Below are 19,638 nucleotides of genomic sequence, written 5' to 3'. Positions count from 1 at the left end.
TGCAGGAGAGAAGGAAACTAAGGAAAAAGTTGTACAGCTATTTTTGGGTGTCCAAATCCAGGAAAAAAAGTTTACTTTTACTCTAGAAAAGTGTTCAGCACTCTCTGGAACATGAAATTTCTTCAGCAGCAAGAAATCCTAACTGCTTTTGAATTCTGGGGAAAAAAAAAATATTTTCTGCAGAAAACCTTGCACTTTTCTATATCACATTTAAACGAGTTTTATAAAAATGCATATGGCCATCTGCAAAGGAGCACAGCATTTCATCTATTCAGGCTGAGTTCATTAACTCAGCTTGATATCAGAAGAGTATCATCAAAGTACATCAGCTCAGGTCTAGGCAATAATTTAAACCATATTAATTTAAAAAAAATAATCTTGGGTTGGTTTTCTTTTTTCTGCTTAAAATACTTGTGATTTTATTTGTTATACTTAAAATGTTTTTATTTATTCTACCTCATAGTAGGATTAGGTCACCACTGTTGCTCCCCTTACAAGCTATTTTAATATAAACTGGAATTGTGTAATAGCACATCAGTCCCATTGTAGCTTTTTTCATATAGGTGTATCTGTGAATATGAATTGTAATCTCTCCATATGCTCAATCTTTTAATTTTATCATTTAAGATCATTGAACATCAATGTGTAAATGAAAGGTTTTAGACACAGGAGAAAAGATGAAGCCAACCAAACACGGACTTAAAGCTTGAGGGAAAGAACTGAAAACATTGCACTTCAGCCTTCTATAGGTCCTTACATGTTCAAAGTGCTGTATGAGCATTCATTAGCAAAAAACATCTCTTTTCATCCTCTCATGCTAATTACTGAGAGAAGTAGCAAAATGTTAAAAGTGCTAATGTGCATATACACTGCACAACATAGTACTCTACCATGTATTAATTAGCATAAGAGTAGGAGAGGAAACTTTTACTGGAAATATTCCAGGAATGCAAAAGCAGCAGGAAGGGAAGATACTGTTCCAAAGCACTTGAAAGTTACAAGGTATAAAAGCCAAATAAAATAAGCAAATCTGAAGAAAATACCTGGCTCAATGTTTTGGGGTTTTTTTAATTGTCATAGTGAAAGGGGAAGTATTTTTTAATGATGAATTTCCATTTGTTCTCATTCATGTCATAGTCTGTATTCACAGAAAAGAGTAATGATCTGTTGACTGAACCTCAATTAAATATTATTAGTAAGTCATCTTCCATTATAACCCTGTTTGTTCCCCATAATGATCTTGCAAATTACACAAGTTGAGCACTGTGTCTTTCTCAGATGTTGTGCGGGGTGAAGACTGTGATCTTTCAAACATTTCTTGGAATTTCTGTCTTCCCCTAAGCAGTCTTTAACTGGAATTGTAATGTGATTTTTCCACTGGTTTGTTTTATTTTAGAAGGTTGTGGCAACATTTCTTTTTTATTTTAATCAATTTTTCCCACTAATTTTCTTTTTCAATAAGAAATGCAAAGCTTCATAAGACATTTAAGAGTAACATCTGTTCATTTCCATAGAGAAAATCTTATTTTATCTTTTATTTTCTCATTCCAGTAGTAGCTCACAAGTGAGGAAAACTGAACTACCTTCTGGCAGAAGGGTGGGAAATATACGTATTTATATGTTTTTTAAGCTAAAGTTATATTGTTTAAAATTCTATCAATCAGTTGCATTTAAATACTTTGAAATAAACAAAACCAAGAAATTACAGCTGTTCAAAGATAATGGTCTAACTGCTACCAAATATTTTGCTTCAAAACAAGCATTAAATAAAAATACCAATTCCTGTATGTCAATTTTACATCCTGCAAAGCCACACATTGAAGATGCAGTTAAATTTTTCAAGAAGATGAATGCTTAGTCCAGTAGGAGATGGCTTTTCTCCCACCATCTTCTTTGAGGTTTGAAATCTTCGTGGTATGGGATACTACTTAAAAATGTAATTTACATCTGGCTTCTGAAGTTTTTTGGCACATGAAGGAAGACAGAAAATCCTAGCAAAAGTCAGAGCTGATTAAGAGAAGAATGCAGTCATGTGGAAAATCTTATTACCACATGTGATTACAAAACATAGATGAGGACTTAACAAAATGGAGTAATATTCTGATGTTTATTCACCCACAGATGCAAGGGCATGTCTGAACATTGAAAACTGATTTAATGGACTAATATACTGTAGGTATTAGTTATCCACAATCCTTCTTACTGATATGTCAGAAGGGGTTTTCCCTAAGAAACTACCATCTCTTTTTCTTCTTCTTTTTCTTTTTTTTTTTTTAAATAAAAGGAGTCCTTTTCAGTCTCTTTTTTTTTCCCTCTTCTGGTGCTTTAAGAACATGATTTCAAAACAATGAAATAATAAAATAATATATTTTATTCTCTGGCATCTTCAGAGAGGTTTATTTAAAAATATATACACTGTGATAGTATAGATACTGTTTTAAGAAGACTCCAAGAGACACATTTGAGACCTCAGGCAACCATCAGTCTTACTGCTCAAAGTATTAAACTTGCTCATTTTTATCTTTTGAAGGTGATTTTACTTTCATTGTTTCCACATTAACTTTCTTGGACTACAACACTTCTTCTATGTGGATGATTCTGCAAAGCACTACAGTTTAAAATACATTCAAGGTGCGGATAAACAGACACAACAGATGCTATCTAAAACAAGCATCAAATTGTCATACAGGGTATCTACTGGAAACTAATATCATAAGATCCACATATTTTTTATCACAAAGCCATTGAGATTTTGCATGCATCATCCTGGGGTTCCAGCATCTGGAATAAAGCCAGTGGAAAAACCCACAGACCCAGAAATCATGAGTGTTTTTTTCACTACTCGAGCCATTACCTAGCAGTGACTTTGCCCCAGTTCTGTGTTGTTCATTGTGCTGGGGTTTCTTTGCTCTATTTATTAAGCTGGTGACACGGTCAATGTTAACTCTGGCACTGCAATTCTGTTTGCAATCAAAATCACTTGTTCCAGTCAGAAAAGCAAAGCTGAGAAAGTGGTAGCATATTGATCATCTCCCAGTAACTTTCTTTCCAAACTTCCTTAGGGAATCTGAGGGAGTAAGGGGACTTTTCAGTGTACAGCCAGTGAATGAACTGTTGAACCTGAAAACCAAGCTTTCATTCAGCTAAATCTTATATTTTCCTTTTAACCTGGACGGGTTACCTGATGTAACTAAGAAGCGGTGGCAATGGAAAACTGCCTGTGGTGGGGAGGAGGGGGGACCAAGATCCTGGCAGCAAGACTTTTTATGTTTCTATTGTGTTTCTATGTCCTGTTACACCATATGCAACTATGCTGAGAACTAAGGTATTGCTCAGGATCCACTCAAACTGTCTTAGGCAGGAATAATAGTTTATTTAGATTTGTAGAAAACACGTAAATAAAGATATTTGGGTGTCATCTAGCCTGTTCCCTCGCCCAAAGGCAGGATCCACTGAGAGGATTCAACAGGTGGAGCTGATGTTGGCAATACTGAGCTGCAGTCACCCCAGCATGTCAGCATCTGCTCCGATATGAAGAGCTGAGACATAAAGTCTAATCACTCACACACACACACAAAATCCTGCTGTTCCTACATTTTATTTTCTTGAGAAGTCCAGTCCCTCACTGTATTGGGGACACTGTCATTAGAATTCATTGTTAGCTACATCTGTACTGGTAAATTAAATCTGGCTGAGGCACAATCTGAAATACAGGCATGAGAGCATCGTTCCTATCCAGAGGTTAGCCAGCTTTGGGGCATGGCTGTGGCTTGTGCCAAATAACCCTGCCTGAATCCTGTTCAAGAGATAACACAAGCCAGAGATGCTTTCCAATGTGCAAACAGCAGAACCTGTGGGAAGATGAAATTTTTGTCACACAGGCATAAACTGTACTGTGCCAGGGCCACAGAAGCCAGTTTGGGGGTTTATATTTGTATCATTATAGTCACTAGGAAAATGAGACACAAATCTAATAACTTTTCTCATCTTTGGTGGTCTGGGATTGACTCTTTCTTTTGGCACTGGTTTCCATACTTTCTGTTGCAGAAGCACAGATACATCCTTGTCCATCTGTAAATGCATATTTCCAGTATCACAGAGTTCAGCAATCACAGATTTTCAGTACTCAGACCAGATGAAAGGTGGTTCACAGCAGGATCTGAGGCTGGGTCCATATTTTTGGAATTCTATCCCAGTAACTGAATCTTGTGACTCTCCTCTATGCTATCCAGCAAGCATTTACTGCTTGACCCTGTCTTCGTGGCATTTTGTGAAAAATGCATTCATATCCCAAACCTTTTAGTGCACTCTGGAATCTGTTAAATCAGTCACATTTACACATTCACAGCATTTCACAAGAAAAAAACCCAGGGCAGCTTGACAGCATGAATTACATGGCAAAAAAGGTACAGTATAGTCACCACAATGTGAACATAACAGGACTCCCAAAGTTGCCTGTGACAACAGGATGCAAGTATAGGGAGGTGCTTATTTCTTTTTCAGATGAGAAGATGATTATGCATTGTGATAAGGAGATTGTGAATTACGTATACCTGTGCAGTAACTAAAATCTGAAACCATTACTAACCATTTCTATTCTGTTCCAAACAGTTCCATACCATGCTTGAAAAATTCCTTTAAGCCTGCCACAGGTCCTCTGAATACTTCACAATGTTGACTTCCTCACATAAGCCACCCCCATCAATATGGAATTATATAACATTCCTATGGCAACTATAGCAACTGCTTACAAGGAAAACTAATATTAGGAGAGTAACATATTTTTAGCCATCTTCTAACACAGTTTTGCTGCTGGAAATCTCAGGGGAATGGTACTGCTGTGAGGTAGTTCAGGTCCCTGTGGCACGTCAAGGACTGTTCTTTGAAACTGAGGACTGCTATGTTAAGTGGGCATTAGCAGCCTAATTAACATTTTCACTTAGTACTGCTCTCCTAATCTGAGAGCCAAATCAGAAACAATAAATTAAGATGAAATATTCATTGGCCTTCTTCCAATGAGCTGCTAGTTGCCTCCAAAAAGTAGAAATCAGCATCATCAATGCAGAAAAAGAAGAAGAAAAAAACCCCGTATACGCTGTGATCAGTGAGATTATCTCTACCTATCTACATTTTCCATTCTTAGTGTCAGAGCCATTTTAAAAATTTCTCGAGCACTGCAAAGAACAAAAGATCAAAATCTCTTGTAGTCTTAATCTTAAAAATAATCACTATTTTTCAGTGATTTTTAAGACCTTAGTTCTCAAGAACAAACTTATAACAGCAACCAACTAGAATCTTTAGGTGCTGATTTGGCAGTATTATGCCACTTTGCACCAACTGACATCTAGTGCATTACATTTTGCAAACTGGAGGTCTAAAGTTTGGGTGCGCGCTAGCCCTCACATTGAGTAGGCAAATATATGTTCTACATAGCAAACTCCTGTCTGCCTGTATTTTTTTATATTACTTGGTAGCTAGGCAGGTCAGAAACTCAAACATCTACTCTATCATTTAGGAACATCTTTTGAATTTGTCACAGTCCTCACAGGATTTTGGGTCTTCTAAATTAATCACGGATTTGTGAGACATAAATTCTATATTATGTCTGTGATAGATGAGTTTTGCTCCCCACTAATGATCATCTGGCCAGTCTGAGAACTGAGGAATGTTGTTGGATGAAAAATAGATATTGTAATACATTGCCTGAAGGGAGTTATTCTAGAAAAAGAACTGAGGGAGGACCTTTTACACGGGTGATCATACAACTGTACAATAGACGTGTTTAGATGTGATTGTGGAAGCTTATTTCTTTTGAATATTATTTGGACCTTAATGAACACTAAAACCATTTTATGTTTAATAACTTTGTTAATTGCACATAATTCCACATTGCACAGAGCAGCTAAGGAAAAGATGGAGAGCTTAAATTAATATGAAAAAGCTCCATTGGCACAGATGAAGTCACAGTGGTTTATATCAACGAGAATCTATCACAAAAATGAGATGTGGCTAATGGTTGTGAAGTGCATGTCTTTTTGTAAATCAATGAAAATGATATTTTTAGAATTAATATTGTAATATTGTAAGAGACAACTTATACATACATGATATTAATGGCATAAGACATTAAGCTCTGAATGATTGCTTTCCCTTCTTGCATACCAATGCATTATTTTATATTTAACTGTTATCTCAGATGAGTATCTGTTCTTCCACCTCCTTCATTTATGTAAGATGTTTTCTCCTTTTTCTCTTTTACACGTTTTGTTTGTTTATCTTGATATTTTTAGGGTCTGCACGTTTATTCTGGGAATAAGTTTTCTTTGTCAGAATGAGTCATGCCCATGCTCTTTTTCTCATCCATACAAGCCCACAAACAGAACTGAAACATCCCTTATGTCTTCAGATCAGGAAGACATTCTCTTGTTAGCATGTAATCTATTTCATCTAATAGAGCTCTTATCACAGGTGTACAGTGAACAAGAGCTACTTTTGACTCATTTACAGGTAGGTTTGGTTTTGCTTTGTTTTCTTTTCAATCCCAATGGGGATAATCATTACTAGACTCACACTTATTTTATGACCTGTGGGCTAATGCAAAAGCTGTTGGATTTCTTACTTTTTAGTAAAATATGTACTTATCTATTCTTACATAATTCTTCCCTGCTTCTCAGACTGAGATGTTAATATTTGGTGCATGACTATATATTGCTTTTTAGACAGTGTGTTCTATGTCTCTACAGAGAATTTTATCTTTCATGATTTTTGTAATAACAGTGAAATTTTTAGTACTACTGTGCATTTGCTTTGTATGCAAGTAACATTTCATTCAGTTTCATTTCTCTGTATTTCCCTTGAACTGAAATGTATGCATGATTGCTATCAGTTGCCACAACCGTAATACCTCTTGCACTTAGGACAGTGATAGTTGTGCTTCCTTGACACATGCACATGGATGTGATGCATACATGTAACAGACAGGAAAGCGTCAATTGCTGAAGACAATATACTGGAAATATGTTGTTTATAACTTGGTATATAACTATGTGTAGCTACCTTAATCAGCATTTTTGCTTTTCTTTTTAGAGATATAATTATGGATAAAACCTCACATTAAAATTGTAGTTATAGACTAGAGTTAGAAATTAGGTTTCTTCAGATAATTAAATCAGCATAACCAATGGTAAGCATAACTTACTATTTTTTTTTATTTCAGTCCTGGTCATAATATATAAGATAACCCTTTTGTTCCACTTCTAACTCAACTCCCACGCTTCACTCAGTTTTTCTTCTTAAATTGGATAAAAATCTCCTGAGTGGAAGCAATTACCTTGATTCCTTAAATTCTCTGTCAAAGAAAGAAGGTCTCTGAAAAAGAGTGGAAGGAATCATCTTCAGGTTTATCTGTTATTTGTTGTGAAATCTGCAAATCATTTTCCAGAGAAGATGTGAAAATAGGAGGAGGAGATGAGCAGGAAAACAAAAAACGTCTCAGAAAAAGTACATATACTTCTGTTTGTATTTTACTTTTTTAACTTCATGGTCATAAAACAAATACTATATTTAAAATGTGTGTAATTTGCAATCTTTTAGTCCTTTCATTTTGCCTGCACTTCTCTTTGTGAGGTAGACTCACAAGAACATTATCCTCAGCTAGTGTAAATCACCACGGTGCCACAGTGGATGTATGAAGTCTGCAAACAATTAGATTTTTGAACTTTCAGATTCGCAGACCTTTACTGAAATCACAGGCAAACACAGAAACATATTTTGCAGCCTTCTTATCATCTTCAGATTTGTCCACTGATTCTAACTGAACTCAAGAGGCTAAGCTTACATGAATTGCATATGGAAGGATCAAGAGAGAGATGTAGAAGGGAAAGTAAATGTGTAATGCATATGAATCAGTTCAATGCACAAAAGCAATCTGATGAGTACTTTATAAGCCTTATTTATAAGTGTGCCCTGACTCCTTCAGTGTACATTGTTTAATTTCAAAGTTTGTACATCCTGTATGGCATACTCAGATTGTATCAAAATTTCAGAGTGTTTTGTCTCATTCCCAGCAAAGTAATGGGCTTCTTGTACACATTTTGCAGAATAAAATGAGCCCCAATGCTAAGAATCACAATGAGGATATTGTTGTGAACTTCCAAAGTGTGTTGGCTCATTTCCTTCAATTATTTTCATTGCTTAAAAATTGAAAACATATGATAATTTTTGTCAGCTTATTTACAATATTACTATTAGTCACTTAACAAAAAATTTGCAGATCTCATACACAGATAATGTAGGCCAAGACAGAGCAGCTCAGTTGCAAGCGGATGCATTAGTGGGTGTATTATAATTTCAACTTTCACTGCCTTCTTCAGTCATTGTTCCTTCAAAGTAAAGAGAAGGATGGAGATGAGTTGCTTTCTCTAAGAAGTGATAGGGAGAACATCTGTCTTTATGGAAGAGTGATACTTCTAAAGATGTACCTTAAAAATATCTCCCTTAGGAATGGAGTGTTCCAACCTCAGAGAAAGCCGTACCTCCTCATTCACAGATTACCCCAGCTTAAAAAAAAAAAGCCCAAGGAGTACCTGGAAACTTACAGGTACAGAACCTTTAGCACGTATAAGGTGAAGTGAATCAGAAGCATTAATTTTCAGGTCAAAAAGAATTAACTGTGTATCGACTAGGGTTCTTGTCTTCTCAAGCAATGGTTAGTTGATCCATAACTACTGTCTTCACGAATGCATAAAATGTACAAAGTTAAGGTATAAAATATTATGAGCAAGTCTATGGAGCTCCAGACATGGTGAAATGAAAAAAGACCATGAAAACTGAAAGACTATCATTAAAAGTAAGTGGCGTATGTACAAAAGCGCGTATCCTGATTTGTCTCACTAACAAGACGTTATGCCAGCAAGAACTACCAACAAAAGTCACCCCTTTTATGCATTGATGAATATACTTTTCCAGATCTTTTCTAACTCTAACATACTCTTGTAACTTAGTTTACATTTGTGTTTTTTTACTTCTCTAAGCTTGGGCATATTGAAAAACTGATTTCTTTTAGCTTTCTTTAGCTTTCAAGTCAAAAGACTTTTTAAAGTTTTCATGCCTTAGTTGAGTTTTTGCTATAAATTCTGAAAGAAAATTTTCATCTTACGAAAACCTCAAGCCTTGATTTATGTTTTTTACATTATTAAAGAAGTTTCACAGCAGTTTTGGGTTTGGTTTGGTTTTCTTCTTTTTTTCCTCTTGTAATATGTACGTCTTCAACCAAATTTGTCCATACAGTCTCTTTTCTAAGGAAACATTGAAGAATTAAATGCTTAATGGGCAGGATACTCATGTAATTACACTGAAGTATATTTGATTGCAGATCTGCATTGTTTCTTTCATAAAGTACCTGTATAATTGTCCAGATTAAAAAAAAAAAATAATCAAAATTTAGGGTGCTTTCATGCATCTTAAAGAGTACAAAATTATGATAGCTATACCAGCTGCTATATCTTTAAATGATAATGTTGAGCTTCTTTTCTTTTTTCTTTCTACTTATAAAAAATTAACAGTATTCCACTAAAGGGGTGTACGTTTACTTAGGAAATACAACAGGAGAGTCTGATAAAATTATTTTAATCACTGACGCACTGTTTAAAATAGTAGAGATTTAACTGAAGGTTTAGTTAAGAGGTATCAGGATCTATATTATCAGCAACAATGGTGAATCTAGTGGTGGTATCACTAAAATGCTCTAAGAGTATAAGGAATATAATGTTTGTAGGGAAACAGAATAATGAACAAGAGGCAAAGGTAAGGAGATTTGCTGCCAAATTAACGCTGTGATAAAGATCTTAAAGAGAGGTATTTGACAGTAGTCTGTGGTCTTTTTCTGTATAGCCTGGAGAATGAAATAAACCCAGAGCAGTGAGTTTATAAAGTTCCTACCAAGCAAATGGTACAGCCTGGGTTCTCATGCCTGTGCAGAGTAACTTATATGATTCTCAACACACAGCTTCAGATCTCTCAACTTCGGGAGCTGCCAACAGTGAAGAAACAGTAACTGTTTTGGATGTATGAATATTCAAACTGCAAATGCAAGCATCTGAAAAACCATAGAATTTAGAAGATCCACTAGAAAAGGTTAATTTTTTTTTTCTATTGATGGTGGCAGAAATTATACTTTTTATTTTATCAAAAATAAGAGAAAAATCCTTTAGCAGAATATTTTGGAGTCTTTTCTCTTTCAAGTCAATATCTTCAGTACTCAACGCCAGGTGGAAGAAAATATTTCTTTTGGAATGTTAAATAATTGTTTTTTTCATTCTTACACAAAAAAAGCTGTATGCAAAAATGATTATATTATGAACACATACACATATATAATGTACACATATATGCATAGAATCATAGAACAATATAGGTTGGAAAAGACCTTTAAAATCATAGAGTGCAACCATAAACCTAACACTGCCAACTCCACCACTAAACCATGTCCATAAGCACCACATCAACACTTCTTTTAAATACCTCCAGGAATGGTGACTCAACCACTTCCCTGGTCAGCCTGTTCCAGTGCTTGACAACCCTATTTTTCCTAATATCCAATCTAAACCTCCTCTAGTGCAACTTGAGACTGCTGCCTCTTGTTCTATCTTTTTTTACTTGGGAGAAGAGACTGATGTCCATCTCTCTACAACCTTCTTTCAGGCACTTGCAGAGAGTGATGAAGTCTCCCCTGAGACTCCTTTTCTCCAGACTAAACAGTTCCCTCAGCCGCTCCTCATCAGACTTGTGCTTCAGATCCTTCACCAGCTTTGTTGCCTTTCTTTGAACACCTCAATGTCTTTCTTGTAGTGAGGGGCCCAGAACTGAACACACTATTCAAGGTGCAGCCTCACCAGTGCCGAGTACAGGTCGACAATGATCACTGCCCTGGCCCCGCTGACTATGCTATTTCTGATACAGGCGACGATGCTCTTGGCCTTCTTGACTGCCTCGCCACAAGCTGCTCATGTTCAGCCGGCTGTCAACCAACACCCCCAGGTCCTTTTCCTTGAGGTAGCTTTCCAGCCACTCTTCCTCAAGCCTGTAGCATTGCATGAGGTTGTTGTGGCCCAAGTGCAGGACTTGGCACTTTGCCATGTTGCACCTCATACAATTGGCCTTAGCACATCGATCCAGCCTGTCCAGATCCCTCTGCAGAGCCTTCCTACCCTTAAGCAGATAAAATATCCTGCCCAACTTGGTGTCATCTGCAAACTTCCTGAAGGTGCACTCGATCCCCTTGTCCAGAACATTAATAAAGATATAAACAGAACTGGCACCTATACTGAGCCCTGGGAAACACCACTTGTGACTGGCTGCCAACTGTATTTCCCTGGATCCTCTTTCTGGCCCTTCTTGTAGGTGGGCATCACATTTGCTAACTTCTAGTCTACTGGGACCTCCCTCATTAGCCAGAACTGCTGATAAATGATGGATAGTGGCTTGGTGAGAGCTTCCGCCAGCTCCCTCAGCCCCTTGGGTGAACCCCATCCAGCCCCATAGACTTGTGTGTGTGTGTAAGTGGTGTAGCAGGCCACTAAGCATTTCCCCTTGGATGATGGGGAGTTCATTCTACTCCCTGTCCCTGTCTTCCAGCTCATGGGGCTGGGTACCCAGAGAACAACTGGTCTTACTGTTAAAGACAGAGGCAAAGAAGGCATCAAGTACCTCAGCCTTTTCTGTTTTCAACATTTTGAGAAATAACGAATTCAGCACAAGACTGACAAGTTGTCTTAGCAACAACATCCTGTTCCAAACATGCCTACTTTGTAATCTTAATTTATCTAGCTTTAAGTTTAAGGCTTCTATCTAACAAAAACCCTGCAAAACTGAAGAGCTTGTCAAAGCCTCCTTTCTCTTAGCAATGGCACCAGTTCTGAACCCAGAGGCTACTCTCTGCTCCTGTTTGATATGTCTCCAGGCACATGCAAAAGACTGGCTTCAGCCTTTCTTCTCACGGCGCCTTTGCCTCTTGTGTGAGGCAGGGGTGCACCAGTGAGCCCCTGTCCTGGGTTCAGCTACAGCAGTCATTGACCAGATTTGAACCCGATACTGCTTAGCATTCAAGATCAGACAAAATAGGGTGTTCCCAGGGTGGGATGGCCGTGGGTAAAACACACTCCGTATGTTTGCCAACATGCTGATCCCCAGCACAATCAGCAGGCAGGTTTCAAGGGTATTCAAAGGCCATCTAAAACCTTCAGAACTCTCAACTGCTGTTGCAAATAGGCTGGTGGGGAAATGGGGGGTGAAAGGGAATGCCTCCTTCGTAAGTTGACCCCCCGAGGAGAAAAAAAAGATATGCAATTGCTAAAATATTTCATTATATACTTCCCAAAGTATAGAGGTGATGGCCACGCTGGAAGCACAAACCGGACCAGTTTCATGATCAATGAGTCTATTGTATTACAAGTCATTACCATGAAGTACAGTGAAACAAGAACCTTAGCCCAGGGCCCCCAGCTGATAAATGCTAAAACAGCAAATACTGGCTGTAAGTAAGGTACAACATGCTGAAACTCTGAGATCAAGCAAAGCAAGTCTGAGAGCCAAATAATCACAATTGTGACAAGTAGTAACAATGAATGCTTATCACAAATATGATTAGACACACTCTGTTCAGATCTGTCGTTATCTCGACCCTTCGTGCCCCACGTTGGGCACCACAAAGAACTGTCGTGGTTTGAGCCCAGCCGGTAACTCAGAACCACGCAGCCGCTCGCTCACTCCCCCGCTTCTTCCTCCCCTCGCTCCCGGAGGGATGGGGAGGAGAATCGGAAGAATGTAACTCCCACGGGTTGAGATAAGAGCAGTCCCGCAACTAAGGTATAATACAAAACCACTACTGCTACCACCAGTGATAATAACAATAAGGGAAATAACAAGGGGAGAGGATACAATTGCTCACCACCCACTGACCGATACCCAGCCTGACCCGAGCAGTGATCTTGGCCTTCCGGGTAACTCCCCCCGGTTTATATACCGGGCATGACGTGCTGTGGTATGGAATACCCCTTTGGCTAGTTTGGGTCAGGTGTCCTGCCTCTGCTTCCTCCCGGCTTCCCCTCCTCCCTGGCAAAGCATGAGACTGAGAAAGTCCTTGGTCGGACTAAACATTACCTAGCAACAACTAAAAACATTGGTGTTATCAGCGTTGTTCCCAGGCTGAAAGTTAAAAAACACAGCACTGCACCAGCTACTAAGAAGGAGAAAAATGACTGCTGTAGCTGAACCCAGGACAGCCCCTCAAGCTCCTCCTGCCCTTTCAGACAAGGGGAGCCAGCATGGCAAGTGCCTTCCAGCCCGAGGGCCTAGGATGCCTCTGCTTGAAATAGGGGCATATGTAGGGTGGATGGTGTGTTCCTACTTCTGGCTTGAAAATGACTGTGTTGCTGGGTCCCATAGTGCAGATATTGTTTGATTGTGTGATAAAAACTTCTCTGGACAGACCGGCTACCTGGGCCCAGCTGCTGTAGGGAGCCACATTGCACATGTGTACATATATACTCTCAGTAGACCAACCTTCGCCCTGCTCGGGCAGAAGAGGGGACAGATGAGTCCCTGGGTGGTGCCTGCGTTTGTGTGAGTGCTCTTTGTGTCTGCCTGTGTCACCTGTGTGGCTGGCAATTTACTGAACTATACTATACTGAAAAATGCCCGCTGGGAACACATGCTCAGCCTCACAGCTGGTTGGACCTGGAGCATGAAGCTGCAGATGCCTCCCCACTGTAAGATTTGGCAACTCCTAACTGCTATCTCCATTTCTGCACCGGAGATTCATTTTCAGCGGACCCATCCAGTGTGATCCTGAGTATTTTTGGAGCAGTGGCTTACCAGGACAGAATTGTCCATCCTGTGGGAATGGAACTGCATTCATAAACACTTTGCTGAGAGGCAGTTAGTAACCTGTGAAGATTTTTCTTGACCAGTATCCAGCCATTCTTCTGCCTCCACATGCTTGTTCCCTCCTTCTGTAATTTTTGCATCACTTAAAGCCTGTAACAATAATTTCCCCCAAGACATTAATAACCTTGTTAAATAGCTTAGAGACAAAAACTGATCTCTGTGAATCAACCTCCGTAGCCACTTAATGAGTCCTCCTTATAATTACAGTGAGCTATTTTTTAGATAACTTTTAATAGACTTTATGTACAGTGTACAGATTTTTTTATTAATATTATTTCACATTATTTATCAGGATATTGTGCCTTATTGGGTCAGAGTAGAAATCCAAGAATATTACAGCAACAGTACCTTCACAATCAAATTTGTCTGTGTCAGAAAAGCCTTCAAGTTAATTAACAAGACCTGTTTTCTAGAAACCTGTGTTGATTTGCATCAAATTACTCTCTTTTAATTCTTTATAAACTGAGTCCCATGTCAGATGTTTCATCTTTTTTCCTCAGACTGATTTTAAGATGACAAGCTTATAACTAAATAGGTTATTTCATTTAGACTTTCTAAAATATTGGAACAACATTCATTTTTCTTCCAGATGTTTCCTGAATGTCGCCCATGTTTCAATACTTTTGAAAATCAACCTTGACAGTGTAGAGAAATCCTCTGACACTTCTGTTATAATTCCTTGATGCAAATTACACAGACATCCAAGTGAGAGAGAAAAAGAGCTTAACATCCTTCAGAGTAACTTTTGTAATGGAAATTTTATCATCGATTATGATGAGACTATATTATCTGGATGTTTCCCAAAAGAGAACAGAAATACCAAAGGAAACCTTTTACTTTGTCCAATGATAATCACTGTGGGATCATTATACTGTATTTTACCCCATGTTTGAACACAAAGAAGCCATGCCCCAAACAGAAAATTAGTCACATATTTTCTTTGATGATTTGCTACCCTGGAAGCTTTGGGTCCATGAATTAGGACAGTGTGTTTTTGCCATAATGGGCATGGATATGAGCATTCCCAGGAGGTCTCCTGAAGCTCCACAGTCACATTAGGCCACAGCCAACACATAGCAGGGAAAGGCACAGGGGCATTATTTTCACTAAGCAGCTGAAGGATTGCAATTGCATTGAGCTCACTTCACTATTTCTTTACTTTTACATTGTGGTTGGTCATATTCGCACTGGAACAAAACTGAAAAAAAAAAGCTGAATCAACAATCTAAACAAAATTCACTCAATGGGTATATCTTAACCCTTCTTCATCCACCCTGACCACCTAGACGCTCCTATCCAGAATGGAAAGACAGCTCAACTGCATTGCTTTCAGTTAACCTGGGTTTACATAGGCAAAGTGATTTCTTTTTATTTATCAGTCTTCAGTACTTTTTATTATTCTGAGATGGTAACTTTTTATGGTGTTGATCAGAGGGAGTACGCACAGTAATCCTGGGTGATTAAGCTCCATGTTTGAAGGGATAAAAGAGAAAGAAGGATAAAGAAAAACAGGATAAAAGAGCTGTCTCTTCTCTTTGTACAGAGAACGGACAGCTAGGGATTTACTTGTATTCTAGATTTAGGAGCCGTTTTTTGTTTGCTATTATAGGTTTTACTTTATTTTATATTAGTTTTTTATCTTAATCAGAAGTTTGGCTTTGTAAAATGTACAGCTACAATTAAAAAGTGAAATTATTTGGAATAAGGGTAAAAACCAGCATTTGGGTAAATTTGACATTTTCCTTTCATCAGTCATTAAGTTGTGCAGTTATAGTTACAATATTCCTGACAGCAATAGTCTTATAAAAAAACTAATTACAAACTGTTTATTTACAATATTCTATAACAACATTAAAGCAAATTTCCTGTTAAAAAATCCAAATGTACCACTAATATTTTCCCAATATTTCACATATCTATTTGCATTCTGGCTTACAAGTTTTTAACTTTTCTGACACAGAATGATATTTTTGTATGCGTATTTTGTGATTAACAGCATCTGTAAAGCTCATGTCTGCTGATTGTTTACGTCTGTAATCAGCTGTGCAATCAGACAACTAAACGAGTTGAATAACTCAACTAGTTTACATGCACTTCCAAAAAAAGTCCTGTAAGTACAAGAGGGGTAAAGTATTGTGCTATCATTAGTGAACTATAATCAAAGACTTCATGGCTATACTTTGGACTTTAGAAAGAGGTATGACTCTGTAATGGTGAGGATTCCTACTTCAAGCATTTTGGATATACAGGCAACTCTGCTTTCCTGGCACAAGATGCTCTGTGTACTTAAGGTGGCTATTGGTACTGAAGGGGATTCAGCAAGGTCTGAATTGCCATCTGGCCAGTCTGCAGTGACCAGATGACCACTGAATATACGCACATTTTGCTCATAGTTGTTGATACCTTTTTCCTGTCTTTCCCTTCAGATAACATGACTAATGGCAGCTATTTTATCACATAGAAGCTCTTTTGGCATACAATAGTCTAGTTACTCACCCTGACTGCACATGGCAAATGTGGCCCATGCAATGGGTTGGATTTGTATTTCCAGAATTCCCAGTGTATTAGTTTCAATCTTCAACATCAAAAGTGATTTGCATTCAGATCACTAGGGATAACTGTGCCAGCATGCTAGGTAGTAAACCTGAGGATAAGGTTCAGGGTAAAACAAAGATCTGGGTGGTGTTTCCCCAAAAGACCCCTTAATGAGGTGATAAATTTTACCTTTTAACAAATAAATCTCAGGTTGGTTTTAATTTAATTAGTAGAAAGTACTTTTTCCCTTTTCACATTTGAAATGGCTTGTGTTTTCCCTGGGTACTTTTTAGGTCAGAATCTGATATCAAAGACAAAGTCTTTGTCTAATGCGTAAGTGCAAACAACCACAGTTACTTGGAATTCTTAGAATCTTCTGTTTTGAATGGACTGTCTAAAATTTTATTAGACATGTCTTTGCACATTTTACTTACAAAAAGATGAGCTACTGAATTATACAGATAAGAAGAATAAATCTTTACTTCTTATACAGCTACAAACCTCAAATTTTAAAAAATAATAATAAATTGGTAAGAGTAGTTGATGATTTTTTTAATTATCAAGATAGGTAGGATATTTATCCAGATGACCATCCATACATTTGAAAAGAGTATTTATCTTAACACTTTTGATGTAAACCTAACAGAACTGAAAAATACTGTACAAAGAATGACACCTCAGCTTTGGAACCCAGCCATAGTTTTCAATCACGTCAAAAGCATTGATCTACTATTAGGAATTTAAAACGTATTTTAATCCTTGCATTTAACTTTTAGGACATGCTAAACCCAAATGCTTATATATGGTAGGGGGCGGGGAAGAAGAACGTAACAGGGAAGAGAGGGAGATGGGCTAAAAGGAAATTGTCTGCATAGACTTGTGTGATATATAGCCCATTTAACAGAGGATTTTATGAGTTTCAATTACCTGTGCCTTTCATGAGAGATATTTTTCTTTCAGTCAAAAAAAGAAATGTGTGTGGTACCCTTTTAGTCTTACCACTGCCACTGAATGAGGTAGGAAGATGGTATGATGGCTTGTCATAAATCATCATAGTCTGCAGTATTGTTTCTAAATTTTCTATCGAATTGTATGAACAATTTTACAGTACATATTAATTTACATTGATTAAGTGTTGATGAAGTCTGCCTAGGGTCATGGCACAAAGTGGATTTGACATCTAGCTATAGAGCAAATTCAGTACAAAGTGCAAAAAAGTGTTGGAAGTCTTCTAGTAAAACACAACCCTCCTTCTCTGAAGTGACTACTTTGTTCTGCAGTCACTTAGCTCTTATCAAAAAAACCCCAAAAACCAAAAGACAAAACCAACCAAAAAACAACCCCAAAACCCAACAAAAGAAACCCCAAATCAAACAACCCACTAAAACCAAACAAAAACCCTAATACTCTTGCAAAAAAGACATTTTAATAGCAATCAACAAGGCCAATACTGCGGTAGTAACTTCAGACGGGTTAATAGAAAGAAACGTGTAAGCAGAAAGTTTTGTAAATTATTGAACTAAGAATGCAGGGAGTTGTGTAAAAATCATAGGTAGACTAGAACAAATAACTATGATGGTTCCTGATGGATGGTCCCAGTTACCTTTGTGAGAAGATATCTCAAGATACTCAGTATGTAATCACTCATAGATATACTCTCCTAAATGTGGTCATTACAGCAATTAGAAGTGGATATAATAGACGCCCAGATTATCTACAGAATAGCTAGACTGGGTACTGATACTACCACAGAAGCATACAGGTAGAAGTAGCTGTAAATCTTAGACCACAAGTGAGGTAAATATTAGTTATCTTGCTCTGAAAAAAAGGCTGCTTCATGTTAGGTGCTGTTATTTGCTAAACATCAGACTAGGTGGTCTACAACTGGTTCAGTGTCACTAGAAAAGGGAATGTAAACCTCTCAGCGGGGTGCTCATACTAACTGTTTTAGTCCTTTAAGCAGTTTCTCTCCTTAAAGCAGAATTTATGGTGATAAGGGTTTACTTCCATTTCCTGGGGAAGGTTGGCGATTTAAGTAAATGTCATTGAGAAATATCCTGTTTTTTTAAAGCCCATGGAGTCTCAGCTTGGAAGGAGAAAAGCCAAACAGATCTCATAATCATGTATGCTCTGTATACAATTTCACAAACAACCTTCCGTCAACCATACCCACAAAAAATTCACAATAACTTTACAAGATAGCCATGGAATGTGTTTAGCACACTCCAGACAAAGAAACTAATTTCCAGCCAAAAATTTCAGTTACATATGTGCTCTGCAACATTGATAAAATCATTACTAACCAGAGTTACATAAGAGAGGCTAAGAAAATATGACAATATGAAATTATATGAATAATAAACTTCCTTACAGTAATATTTGCTTTTGATATGCAAAAAATATCCTCAATATTTTCCTGCCTCATACTGTACTGAAAAACATAAAGTCACACTCCTAATGTGTTTGGTGTCAAGAAAGTGGATGCCATTCATTTTACAATGTTTCAGATGCAGCCATCAATAAGAACAATGTTGAGGGCCATAATGAATAAGCCTACAAGGCTGCAGTCATGGGCCACCAGGAAATCCATTATGACCTAATCAGCTTTCCAATTTTTCAGGTAAAATATAGCACTTTTGGATCATATCCAAGCAATGAAGACACAATAATAGAATGATTCAATACAGTTTGCATGGTCTTCGTGATTTTTAAATCAAGATGGCATTTTAGCAAAGATTAATGCTTAGTTTCCCTCATCTTGTGTACCCCATTCCTCCTTCTCTTTTTGATACTATAATGAAAACTGTGCTCTCCCTACCTAAACTTGGCTCGTGATATCCATGTCTGTGTGGATGTTCTGCAGCAGGTAAATGTGTGAAATATTCCTATGTGATAAAACTGCTGTTTGCTGGTATTACATTCTGCTACAGCAAAAAGACATTTCACAAGGTACAACACTATTGAATGACTTTCAGCATTTTCTGAAAAGAGAAAACACTCCTTTTCTTTCTCCCCCCCTTCCCCAGTGTAGCACGTACCTTCTCTTTCTTGAGCTTTACTGTCATGGTCCAGTGCTTGGCTGTGTTTCAGCTGACTAACTAAAGAGCATGAGAAGCTGCAGCTGGGGCAACAGCGGTTGTACTGGTGTGTCTCTGAGAC

Source organism: Strigops habroptila, chromosome 2 (assembly GCF_004027225.2).
Source record: "Strigops habroptila isolate Jane chromosome 2, bStrHab1.2.pri, whole genome shotgun sequence".
Classification (NCBI taxonomy): domain Eukaryota; kingdom Metazoa; phylum Chordata; class Aves; order Psittaciformes; family Psittacidae; genus Strigops; species Strigops habroptila.
Note: the sequence above shows the minus strand (reverse complement) of the source record.